The 12,770-nt window shown below is 42.1% G+C and overlaps 1 long non-coding RNA gene across 2 annotated transcripts in view; it reads right to left on the reverse strand.

The window, feature by feature from the left end:
- The window catches only part of LOC117312783 (uncharacterized), a 199,418-nt gene that overhangs the window by 145,992 nt on the left and 40,656 nt on the right, over window positions 1–12,770 (reverse strand). The window contains exon 4 of one of the 2 annotated variants that reach the window (XR_004527230.2): window positions 4,051–4,633. The exons of the other annotated variant lie outside the window; for it this stretch is intronic. This is a non-coding gene — a long non-coding RNA (uncharacterized lncRNA). Of the gene's footprint in view, window positions 1–4,050; window positions 4,634–12,770 lie in introns of those variants that run through there. 2 annotated transcript variants of the gene reach the window in all.

Genomic DNA, 12,770 nt, shown 5'->3' on the forward strand with positions numbered 1-12,770 from the left:
TTACTCACTCAGCATCCCGCACAACAGGGGTGGACCACACATGTCTAAGGATAAACACATTTCTAAGGAAATGTGTTGCATTATTTGCTGCACACTGTACGTTATGTACTTAATTTTAGAACTTCACTTTCATTTTTTATGAAGGCAGACATCAAAAACTGCAAACTATAAAAGACAGATGTTTCTTACATTTTCCTGATTTTGAAAAAAAAAAAAGGTGTCAGTTGTGAGGTCGTTGGAAGAACTAGACTATTTTGTTTGCTGGAACAGGAGACTGGGCTTTTCCATAGGTTATTTCTCACACTGCAGCGATGTGCTCAATGAGGACTCCCATTACCCACCCACTGCCCTAAGTGTGAAGTGCTTCCTTAGTACTTTCAAGCTCTCCCCTCAGTTCTGGAACCACAGCTTGACATGACTCATCCCCGCTACCCTCTGAGTCACTTCCTGTGTCACTGGTTCACAGGCTCCCTCATCGTAAATTGCATTATTTCTGCTTCTCTCAGACAAGTGCCTTTGCGTACACCCTAACCCAGAGTCAAATAATCTACACCCCATAGATCATTTGACTCCCACACTTCTGCTCCAGGAATCACAAACTCCTTTCCCTCTGGTTTCTCTGACTATGTGCCATCTTTGCGGAGCTCCTTCTCTCAGCAGTTTCCGCTCATTATTAGGCATGTTTTCCTCTCAGTAAACTGATTGTATATCCTTCCATTGGACTATCCCACCAGTAGAACAAACATTCATCCCTTTTAACACATCATGTTCTCCAACTATCTTTAATGCACACATATACATATATTTATATTTTAATATAAGCAGCCAATACTGTAAATTTTTGTCATATTACTAAGTTCAAAGAAATTTGAGTTTAAGTTCAAAGAATCATGTAGACATATATGCATCCCTGCAAACTCCATTTTTCACTTCTTATGCAGGACCTTGGAGCATTGATGACTTAGCTAATAGAAATGCTGTCGAAAGCTAAAAGTCGCTCCTTGGGGTAGTGCTACCTTTCTCTAAGAAAGTCCTTAAAAACACTTGACAGAACTCGGTTGCCGATGACAGATTTTCCCCTCTGCACTAGTTACCATTTGCAAGCAGAGAAGGAGGCAATGCAATCATCAGAAAAGCTTCAACCATTCTTTTCAATTTATTTGATATAAAGGAAAACATCTGGTTTAGGGTATGTGTTCAGAATACAGACTATCTGTGAGGCAGGCATGATGCCGGTACCTAGGAAAGACAGAGTCTCTTTTTTCTTTGCTGGAACTGCCATTGGGAGGTTGCTGGCAGCTTCTAGCTTGGGGAGGCTGAGAAAGCTCTCAGAATTTCTGGAACCGATTCCTTTTGTTTTTGGAAAATTACCAGGATTGGTTCCGTAGTTATATAAATATAAAGCGAGTCCCCACCCTTTGTCCTTGGCCACCGCAGTGAAGTCACCACAAATCTGAATGCTGATGCTGCAGATCCAGATGCCAAGCATTCTGTCCAGTGATGTAAGTGGGTATCTTCAGCCAGAACCATGCCCTTGAAGAGGGTGAGAAATGTTTTGCCTAAATGTGAATCTAGAGCAGGACCACTGGTATTTAAAGAGTAAATTAACACCAACCTTGTGAAATGTATTTTCAACTATTTGAGTGTTTTCAACTTTTCTGATTTAAAAAAAAGACATTTAAAAAGATATTTTATATTTTACATAGTATTCCAGTGAACATATGCCACAAATCTAACAAATAAGTTTCATAAAGCAACACCTGTCCTTATTATGCATAATGCTGATATTTCCATATATTCTTTGCCATTGTTTTTGATGGTGGTCATGTCCCACTGAATTCATATTAGGACCTGTTAATGGGTCGCAATTTGCAGTTTGAAAAACATCCAACTATTGGGTCCAGTGGTCAATCTGTGGAATCCAAGAGATTGGGGGCCTTAGACTTTGAGGTTTGGGGACCTATAATGATGACAGCATTTTACTTTAAAACACTTCAACATAGATAGGGAGATTTTATATATGTGCCAGTTAGTTTCAGTTTTAACTCTCTGGGTAGCTGGGGCAGTCAGCTAGCATTCTGATATAAAGTCCATCCACCAGTGCCCCTGCTGTCTGTATCTCAATCAATAGTCATACACAGCTTTGTTAATTTGCACATGGAATGTAAAAAATTGGTTTTTATTGTGGAAAATGGGGTCCTGTTGATCAGCATAACAGATACCAGAAATGGGCTCCTTTTAGTGAAATTAAAAGGATTTTTTGTCAAATATATTTCAATTTAAAAACGTAAAAAAAAAGAACATTTATAGTAAAGATGTTTCTAAGAATGTTAAAAAAAAATGTTCTTAATATTTGGACTAGTTTAAATATCTCTACCCTCTCTACACGAGCAGCGTGTCAGAATCCAGAGAGCTGGGCAGCCTACAACCCTTGGAAGACTTAATTGCTAAAGGTTCCATATGCCACACCGGTGTGTGGCCATCGATGTGGAATGTCCTTGTTGTTGGATATTGACGGAAAGGGTGACAGAATCCTGCCTCTGCGGTCTTGGCTTTTGTCTCCAGTGAACAGAAGTTTATGCAAGTTCATCAGACCATCCAAAAGGCCAGACAGAGGCTGTGACTTCGTCAAGCTTCCAGAATGACAGTGTGAGCTGCTTTGTGCCTGCTTGTTAGGGAACGTCTGCTGTGTGGCAGTCGTGGTCTGAGACTTGCTTTCAGTATAACACAGTGGTGAGTTACATGAGAGTAGCAAATTGTCCCCCACCTCAAACTTTTTTGGGTTACCATGTATTCTTTCACGTATATTAAAAAAAAAATGAGCTGTGTTACCAAATTGATTAAATCCAGTTCATACGCCCCTTCGGCTCTTGCAAATCTATACAGAGATCAAGGCATCCCGGAGAAGCAGGTCACCTCAGGGGTGAATGGCTGACAAACACGACCAGAGAACAGATATGTAGAGCATGTGAGTGTCCTCTTGACGCCCAGAATTCAGTTGGTAGAAAAACTCAGCAGAGGAAGGATCTTCAAAGGATGAGGACTTAGGGTCATTTTACTTTAGATCATAAAAGGAAATATGACCTTCTTTGGTAATCAGAGGCTAGTGAGGCCTGGAAATCCTTAAGTCACCTTTGGAACCACGGTCTATAACAAGAAGGATTTTGTTCCTGTTCCACTCTATTTAAATGTTGGTGTTTTCACTGTGAAGTTCATTTTCTCAGGATAATATGGTGGGAGGAAAAGTGGCAGGACTCCCATTTGCGCCTAAGATACATCCACTGCTGAGCTTCAGACCATCCTGATGAGCCAAAGAAGGGGACAGGCCATAACGGAACAACCACTGAGGAAGGGGCTTTCTGAATTATGGGGTTATTTGGAAATAGCGAGTGGAGGTTTGAAAAGGGCCCAAGAGCAATGAAGATGAAAGACTTGGGATCCTCCTTGTACATCACTCCCTGGCCCAGCCCATGAACTATGGGTCTGGTTAGATCTCTCAGGGCTGCAGGCAGAAACAAAAGGAGACATGAGAATATTGCTCCCAGTGTATTAGACCCAGGGAATTAAGTGTAGCCCAGATGGGAAGAAGGATCTTCTCTTCATTGTTGTTTGGATCCAACATAGAGAAGATTCAAGGGAGTGCAGAGCCACTTGGGAGCTACAGAGCTGGGGTCTGCACCTTGGGTATCACTTGGAGAACAGACAGTGCTGTCACCCAATGCCCTGGGATCAGTGACAGTACTGGAATATGGCCACTGAGGGGCTTTTCCATTGGTGCACATTGATTATGTAAGCCAGAGAAAAAGAATTTGAGATCAGTGTCTGTAGCCTCATGCAGTTTGGGGCAAAGACAAAAAATTTTGGTCATTACCCATGCTGAGCTCCACTGTACCTATTTATGCAGGTAAGACCTGAGGAAACTTGAATTAAATTTAGGACTCTCATTAGAATTGTGGTGATTCTGGGTTCTCCTTCAAAAATAGAGCCCGAGACGAGGTCTTGTGTGTGAGCAGTTTATTTGGGAAATGATCCGGAAAAGTGAGGCCAAGAGGGAATGGCAATACCAGAGTATATTATCAAGTTGGTCACTCTGAGTTACTAGGGCTTGACCCAGTAAGACCCTCTGAGAAGCCATGTAGAATATGCCTCATTTATCCACCAGCTCCCATCCCCCATTAGAAAAGAGATGCCCATTGGCTTTAACTCCCCCGCCCTTTCGGGTTCCACGTGCCTGAGTGGGTTTCCATAGCCATCTCACGGCGCAGCATTAGAGAAGTCCCAGGGCAGGAAGACATGATGCAGATGAAGTGAGGCGCTGTCAGAATGTTTGCACAAAGCTAGTTGCTACAACACCAGCTGGAGTAAAACGTGGGCTGAGAAACCTCGAGGATGTGCAGTGGCAGACACACAGTGATACGGTACATCTCTTGCATGGCTCAGATCCACTCTCGTCCGACGTTAGTCCCATTCATCAGACAGCCTTCAGTGTGACGGCTTTCTACAGTCTCTACAAAAGACTTACAGGAGGCTTCCTGGAAAAAGCTATAGTCGCTCCTGATACAACCGGCATTGCAGGAAGGGGTTCCATAGAGTCAATCTGCTACCAGATGCCTGGCCAATACTTTCCCCATACCTTCACAAGAAACGGAAATTCTCAATTATGCGAATTGCAATTCAGTTTCAAGTAATAGATAACTGACCCAAAGTGGTTTAAACTAAAAAGGGAATTTATTGGCTCATCTAACTGAGCAGTCCAGGAGTAGATCTGGATTCAGATAGGGCTGGATGCAAAATATATGTGGTACTCTTGCCATAGAACAGAAGGAACTGATGCAAGGCAGGAAAAAAAACAGGTGTATATTACATCAACATTTTTAAATTTTGCCAATACAATAAATGAAAAAAATAGCATTTTTATTTGCATTTCCCCAACTACTGCTGGTCTAGTGGTTGAAGTGGAATTTGAACACAAGTCAGTTGACCCAGAAATTCATATTTTTTTTTTACCAATATCCTACACTATATCTTTCACATCAGCTCCATTTGGAATCCTGAACTAGAAAAAGGCAGGAAAGAAAACACTGTCTATAAGATCTAAGAAGATGACAAAATATTTAGAAATTCTGCCTGGGAAAATTTAATGGAAATGGGGATTTTCTCACTGTTAAATTTGTAAAGGCTATGAAATAATGTAACTTCTCAAGAACATTTAAGGGTTTAACTGTTGCCTTTTATTGACAGAGAATCATGAAAAGATTCTGACCAGCTGGCAGAAGAGGAAAGGAATTAGCCAGAGGGAATCAGTTTAGTCATAACAATTACATTTCTCAATAGAAAAGGTATAACACAGGGATGGGTATAGTAGACACACGTTGTCTGTCTACCCTGCATCCTCCCCTGGCCATGTGGTCCTAACGCAACTGTGAATAGTGATGCCACCCTACCCTCAACTCAAGAGTGGTCATGCAGCCCAGGCTGACGAATGAATATGCTCATCCTTCTGGTCATGGTGAATGGTTCAAAGATGGGCATGTGATATAAGCAGAGTGATGATTAGTGAAGTAGAAATAGAAAGCATATAACATATTTAAGGAGATTTAAGGATCTATACCCAGGCCACAAAAAAAGAGAGAAAGGAAGACGAAAGCAGAAAATAAAATACAAGTAATACAGTTACCACGTGATTTCTGTAGTATGTAATAGAATGCATATGCAATAGTGCAATTTTCTTTACTAGTCCAGCAAGGCAAATCTAAGCGGAGTCCTCCCCAAGACTTTTCTGCCAGAGTAACCAGAATACCTCCTTTTCATTGGGGTTGATAACCTGGCATCTAAAATCAGCATTATCCCTGAATTTCCAAATCTTCTGAGCCAATAAATTTCCTATTTTGCCTGAGTTGACTTGTTCAGATTTCTGTTTTCCAACAAGAAGTTTTCGACCAATATACTAGCTCACTCTCAAAGCTGTTACAGCTCCTTCTTCTGAGTCTGTTTATGTGAGAGGCTTCGTGTGTGGAAGGACGATGGCCAGTCGACACCTTTAGACACCGGTCCCTTCACCAGGTCCCATGGAGAGTGTAATGGAAAGAAAAAGGAATGCAGGGAAGTGTGAGTCTCACTTCAGATTCCGGAAAGTGCATTCGTTCCCCCCACATTCATTAAATATGATTCCAGAACCCGTAGGCGAAGGATATTTAAGTGATTTACAGTGTGTAAGCTATAATCCTTTTTCCTTTGTCGCGTGGGAAATGGAAAGTTGATTCCTATGTACAATCATTTAAACAAAACAGATTCTGGACCGAGTGTCAGCTGTTATGCTATCAGCCAATACTGCGCTTTTTAAACAGTTCTTCCTACAACTCGTCCATTAGAGCCAATTGATAAATCAGGATGTGAGTTGGAAGCAAGGCTGTGATGAATAAAGACTAACTGCAGCCCAATTAAAGCCTTTCTGAGGAACTTTGTAATGTGGGGTTTCAAAGGAACAAAAAAAGGAGTTGAACTGAGTCTCTGACCCAAAGGTGCTTAAGTTCCCTGGAGAAGGGGAGGGACATCAAACCACAAGAAGAATGGCCACCTTTTGTGGAGCTGCTTCTCCATGCTAGGCACGCTGCCTGCTTTATCCCACTTGATCCTCACAACTATTTTATAAAAGAGGCATTTTTAATCCATGGATATTCACACGGAGAAACAGAGGCTCACAGAAATCAAGGTTTGCCCAAGGTTGTATAATTGGTCCACGGAGGATCTAGGAGTCAAGCTCAGTTCGAGCTTGTCCAAGGCCTGTGCTCTTCCCAAAAGCCTGTATTTTTTTCCACAGCATTATGTGGCCATGTATAGCTGTGTTTATTAACAGTTTTGCATTTAAGGCATTCCTTCCAGAACTAAACTTCTAGTTAAGACCTCTGAAGGAATCAAATCACACCCACAGTTATTACAGTATTGCTTGGTCTTCTTTTCTAGAAGGATGCTCTTCTAGAGGAATTGTTTACTGCCTTGAAATGCTCTCTTATAAAATCTCAGTTCAAAGGCTGTGTGTGTCCCAGTAAAAAAAAAAAAAAGCTTTTAAATCTTTTGCCACCGGCTTAAATAGTGCATTATTGTCACTCACGAGTCATATCCTAATCTATGGTAAATCACACGATATACTCAATTTGTATTATAGCTAGTGCCCTAATTATATGTATCCTTAACTGTTTATACAATCGTGATGGAATCAATTCTATTAATTTTGCAGTACCCACAGATTTCCCCTCTTACCCAGTCTGCCAAAGAGATCCTGTAGTTAATTATCTGCTCTGTTCTCCTCCTTAGGAGACACGAGAATATGAAAAAATTCCTCTAATTATTTTGTGCTTATTTGTGCCTCTATAAATCCAACCCTTCTCCAGAACTGAAGCACCTGGGACACAGCTTCCATAGCGCTGCACGACAACACCTGTGAAAAGCTAGCAGTACACCAGGTACAGAATCACACATGCCTGGCGGCGTGGCAAGGTGGGATGATTCCTGGAGCCTGACCATCCCTTATGTGCTCTTCACAGCATTATCGGGGGATTACATGAAATAATATACATGAACATCCCTTCTTAACTACAAAACACTGTGCAAATGTGAGCTGTCCTAAACAGGTGGTGTGTGCAATGGAGATTACCTTTTGCCAGGGGGTAAGCATTTCAGTTTATATAACACTTTTCATTCCAGGAGCCCCAAACCCTTGCGAATATTATCCTAAGAAATATCACTTGAAATAAAGTGCACATAAATAAACAGAGTCTAACAAACGGAGAAACCAATTATGATGACAATGATGAAGGTCTTAAAAAAGATCGTCAATATTTTGACAAGTCAACTCTCAAGGATGCTGCCACTGTAATCACAACACCTTCTGAGGGGAAAAATCAATTCTCAACATTAAAGTTTCCCAGCAGTGTTGACTGTTTGGGTGAGGGGGGAGGACGAGGGGAACAGAAGTGGGAAAACATTTTAAAATGTGAATTTTATTTCCCATAGCAGTATACATCAGAAAACTGAAATGTAAATCCGCGACTCTTTCAAGAGTTTCTTTTTGTTTTCCGATGGTAAAGGGGGAAAAAATAAACTGTCATTATCAGAATGATCAAATGCAGGGAGAAAAGAGGCAGAGGTAAGGAAAGCACCAATTACAGTGCTGCCAATCTGTGTGCATTGGGCTCCTTCCAAACAACAGTGCAAATGGATCAGAGGATGTGGGGAGGGGATGGTGCGGGTAGGGAAGGGAGAGCTGCCAAAATACAAGACGGGGGGCGGAGAGAAATTGCCCCCTGGCGCTCTGGCAGCAGTTTAATCAGCCAGAGCCCCTACATTCCCAGGCACCGATTCCACTGTGTGTGTTCACTCGCGGATTTGGCTTCTGCCTCAGTCTCTTTGTTTGGGTAGCTAGGCATGAAAAAGAATCATCGGCAACCAGAGCTCCACTTGATTCCCAGTTCCTCTCTGGAAACTCTCTGTCCACTTAATTCCCAGTTCCTCTCTGGAAACTCTCTGTCCACTTAATTCCCAGTTCCTCTCTGGAAACTCTCTGTTGGCATCGTGTAATGTTCTGTGTAAAAGGCCAGGCTTTGGCAGGTCAGAAGAGAAATTTCAGACCCTCCATCAGGATCCTCATGGATAAAGCTAAGTGAATTCTTGGAAACTGACAGAAGAATCTGCACCTCTGGAATAATGTGTTGCCCCGGCATCTCACTGTTCTTGACAGTGACAAATAGGAACCCCTGACAAATGTTCCTCCCTCTCCTAGCGTATGCAATGGCGGCACAGCTGTTTTCTCACTATAAAAAGACAGTTACTCCTCTCTCACTCCAGACTATAGCAAAAGTTCAACTTACACTAGTGATTGAACTACCATGTGTCATATGAAGAAATACAAAAGAAATTCACCAGGAGATGCTCTAAGATTTCTAATCATTTTACCTACTTTCCAGTACCTAAATTTAAGCATGATGTTCACAAGTTTTTGAATGAGCAAAAACCAAGAAATCTGGATAGATATTGCATTACCTGCTCTTTTCAGAAATCTTCATGCAGGGTAATTTTAATCCCTGCCTTTTGTCCCCATGGGTCAGGGAAGCCACTTTGTCTTATTATAACTGCTTTGATTTGTATCAAGTACCTATTGGGTTCAAGATACATTGAAGAGTGCTCTGAGAGACATAAGAAAAACTGGAAGAAGGAATAAGTGAATAGACTTCCAGTAAACATGAAAGATTATACACATAAATTTGCCTTTCCCTTCCCAAACGCCTCTAAAATGACAGTAAAAATTAAAAGAAAAAGAAAACATGAACCTACAAAAACAAAGAAAAGAGAAAAGGAGATGACAGCAGATTATAGACAGCCACAATATTTTGGAAATGGAAACCCAAGGAGGGAAAGGAAAGGAGGTACGGGAGGAGGACTTAACCAGAAACACACCAGTTCATGCCTCAGAATCCCTAGAAAGTCTCAGGATTTGAGGATGCCAGGTGCCTCCCAAGGAAGAAGTGCTGAGTGGGTTTGAAAGCAGGACAACTGACCGCAAGTTTTGTAAGGAGTGAGCAATCCCTCCAACCCCTCACCAGCCCTTTGTGGCCAGGCAGCCACAATCCCTGCCCCAGTGGAACCTCAGCGCTGTCCCCCGGACATGTCGTGCAGAGGTGTCTGGACTTGGGAACATCAGACACAGCTGACAATGGAATGAGGCACCACAATTAAATAAGGAGACTGTGTGATAAATCACACAATAAACAGACAGTCCAACCAAATCCATCCCCTTCTTCATGGTAGTTCTCAGAAATATTGCCATTTAAGCTTCAGATTGCAGACAAGACGGGAGTTCCCTGGTGGCCTAATGGTTGGGATTCCGGGCTTTCACTGACGTGGCCCAGGTTCCATTCCCTGGTCAGGGAACTGAGATCCCACAAGCCATGCAGCGCAGCCAAAAATAAAATAAAAATAAAAAAATAGAACTACCAATAACCAAAAGGACCTACTGTATAACCCAGGGAACTATACTCAATATCTCAAAAAAACCCTGCAGATAGGAGAGAGAAAACTAGTCACAAAGAAGTAGGGATAAGAATGGCATCATCTTCTCAATAGCAACACTAGCACCTTGACCCTGGTTTACTCTCCTTCAATCCCACCCCACATCACTCCACATGCTTGGTTCTGCAGCTTTGACTTCATGCAGAGGCTCCCACAAAATATTAGTGTTCCCCTCTGTAAGTGGTTGGTATGGTGTATCCACCCAGCCCCCTCTTACCAAAGAAATGGCCTTGGTTCTCAACCCACAGAGATAATGAGGAACTGCTTTAGCAAAGGGAAGAACCAGCATGGATTGTTTCCCTGGTCTCTCTGCTCTTTGGATAGTACTTTACTCTCAGTTCCCTGTCCTCCTCTTGTGATTATAACCTAAAGTGCAACGATGGCAGCCAATCCCAAATATATTCCTGATTCCTGCAATGTAGCCAAAGACTGATTTCATCACCCTTTCCTTTTTTGCTGGTGATTGGAGGAACAAACGGATCATGGGCCTGGTTTGATGAATAAATATATGGCCTGGTGACATCTGGAGTGGCAGCCTTCCAGATCTGCAACTGGCATAAAACACACATAATGAACCTGGGGTGGAGACACTGGGTTTAGGGACCATAGATTTGATATTACCTCACCATCTGGACATCAGCCTAGATTTCCCTTTCTTGGCTGCGTTCAGGGGCTAAATGCCAGTTCCTCATCAACTATGCAGTGGAGACAAGAAGATGATGCCTGGAAAGTCCACCATAGTTTAGGAAGCCTGTCGCAGCCAATTTGCTGTGTCCTTTTAATTAAAAAAAAAGAAAGAAAAAAGAAAAGGAAAGAAAAGAAGAATAATCTCATTGTTAGGTGACTGACAGAGAAGATGATTGTTTTTGCTTTCAGCAAACCAATAGAAGAGAAAGTCAACCCACATGGTCTGAAAAGGAAAATGAGAACCTCACTCATATACTAGGAAGAATTTAAGAAAGACAATTTCCAGGCACTTGAATGGATACAACTCTGTTGTGCCTCTGGTTCCTGGATTTTGTGTTTGAGCTTGGTCTCTCTGCCTTTTGAACTTTCCACTGGTAAGGCCGGCCCCACCTCACTCATGAGGAGGAAATTTGCACATTTCCAGGTTCAGATGCTGAGTGAATCATGGAAGATAATGTTATTTGCAATAGAGGAGAAGCAGCCATTGAAGGAAAGAAGATGATAAGTTTGCTTGGGGGCATGGCGAGTTTGAGATACCTGCAGAAGGTTCAGGCTGAGGTTCCTGTGGACACTGAGAGTGTTACAAGGTAACTAGAAACCTAGATCCTGGGCTCAGGTGATCAATTAAGTTCAGTTCAGTAGATTTGGAATTCATTTAATTAGAGGATAAAGTTAAAGCCACAATCTTGGATAAACTCATCAGGGGCTAAGGTGAAGAGTTTAAAGAAAAAAAAAAAGGTTATTTCAGTCAGGGTAGAGCTAGATTATGCTGTAGAACAAATAATCCCCAAATCTCAATGACTTAATACCTCAAAGGTTTATTTCTCATCCATTCTTTATGTCAAGGGTTGACTAGGAATGCTATTCAGTGTCATCTCACTCTGGGATTTGGACTGATGAACAACCACCCACTCGCAACATTGCTGGTCTCTGTAGCAGGTGGAAAGCTGGGTCTCATACTGGCAGTTAACTGTTGTAGCCCAGAAGTGACAGACATTGCTCCTGCTCATAATTCAAAGGCCAGAACTCATCACACAGCCCCACCCAACCGCAAGGAAGGCAGTACTCGTCATCCAACCATGTGTCTGGAAAGAGAGGAGTGCTGACATCAGGAGCCACATTAATGACTACCCCAAGGCCCAGGACAGACTTTGTATAAACATGTCACTACAGAGATGCAAGAACTAAGAGTCGGCACAGAAAAAAGACCGGGAAAGAACACTTAGGCATAGGAGGAGGACCAAGAAAGCAAGAGTCATAGATGACCAGGAGGAAGGAAAGAGAGTGAAGAAAGGAGCAAGTCATCAATGCAGAAATTTCTAATAGAAGGGTACACCATGCACAGTAAGGCAGAGGGATTTAACACATCCAACTGGCTATCTCACAAGAGACCCTTCGAGATGGTGCTCATTTCCTTGATGATTTTCTCAGTCACAATTTCTGTCCGTCAGCCTAACCCTAACCCCACAACTAATCTTAATTATAATGATGTATACATAAGGCTGCCTCAGCCTGTGGCCACCAAACATTCTAAAGGTCTAATGATTTCATTCTTTTTAAGCAAACTTCTGCTTATGATTTGGCTTTCCTTGAAGGTCTATCTTCAGTAAGAGCCGTGTGTTAGTTATCGTATATTAGAGCATTTGGGACCATGTGACAACTCCACTGCTCATTTGGGTAAATTTAAAAGACAACATTCTGATTCATCAGTGGGATGAACATGGTATATATGAATCTCTCCCTAGATGGTTCCACCCTTGATATGCAGGTAAATGTATGATATGTAGGCAAACATAAGGCCTGCAAGCCCTATGTGCAATACTGACTTTTTTCTACAATGAGCATTTAGCAGGAAAAATCCAATAAAAATAAACTTCACGTTGAAGAGAGACAGAGGAAGGAGTATGAAGAATTCAACAGAGGAAAAGGAGTTAGGAAGTAAAGGAAATGGGGAAAAGAGAGACCCTGAGAGGAGATCGCAATTTCAGCAACCTAAAAACTTTGGTGGCCTTTTAATT

Source organism: Tursiops truncatus, chromosome 6 (genome assembly GCF_011762595.2).
Source record: "Tursiops truncatus isolate mTurTru1 chromosome 6, mTurTru1.mat.Y, whole genome shotgun sequence".
Classification (NCBI taxonomy): domain Eukaryota; kingdom Metazoa; phylum Chordata; class Mammalia; order Artiodactyla; family Delphinidae; genus Tursiops; species Tursiops truncatus.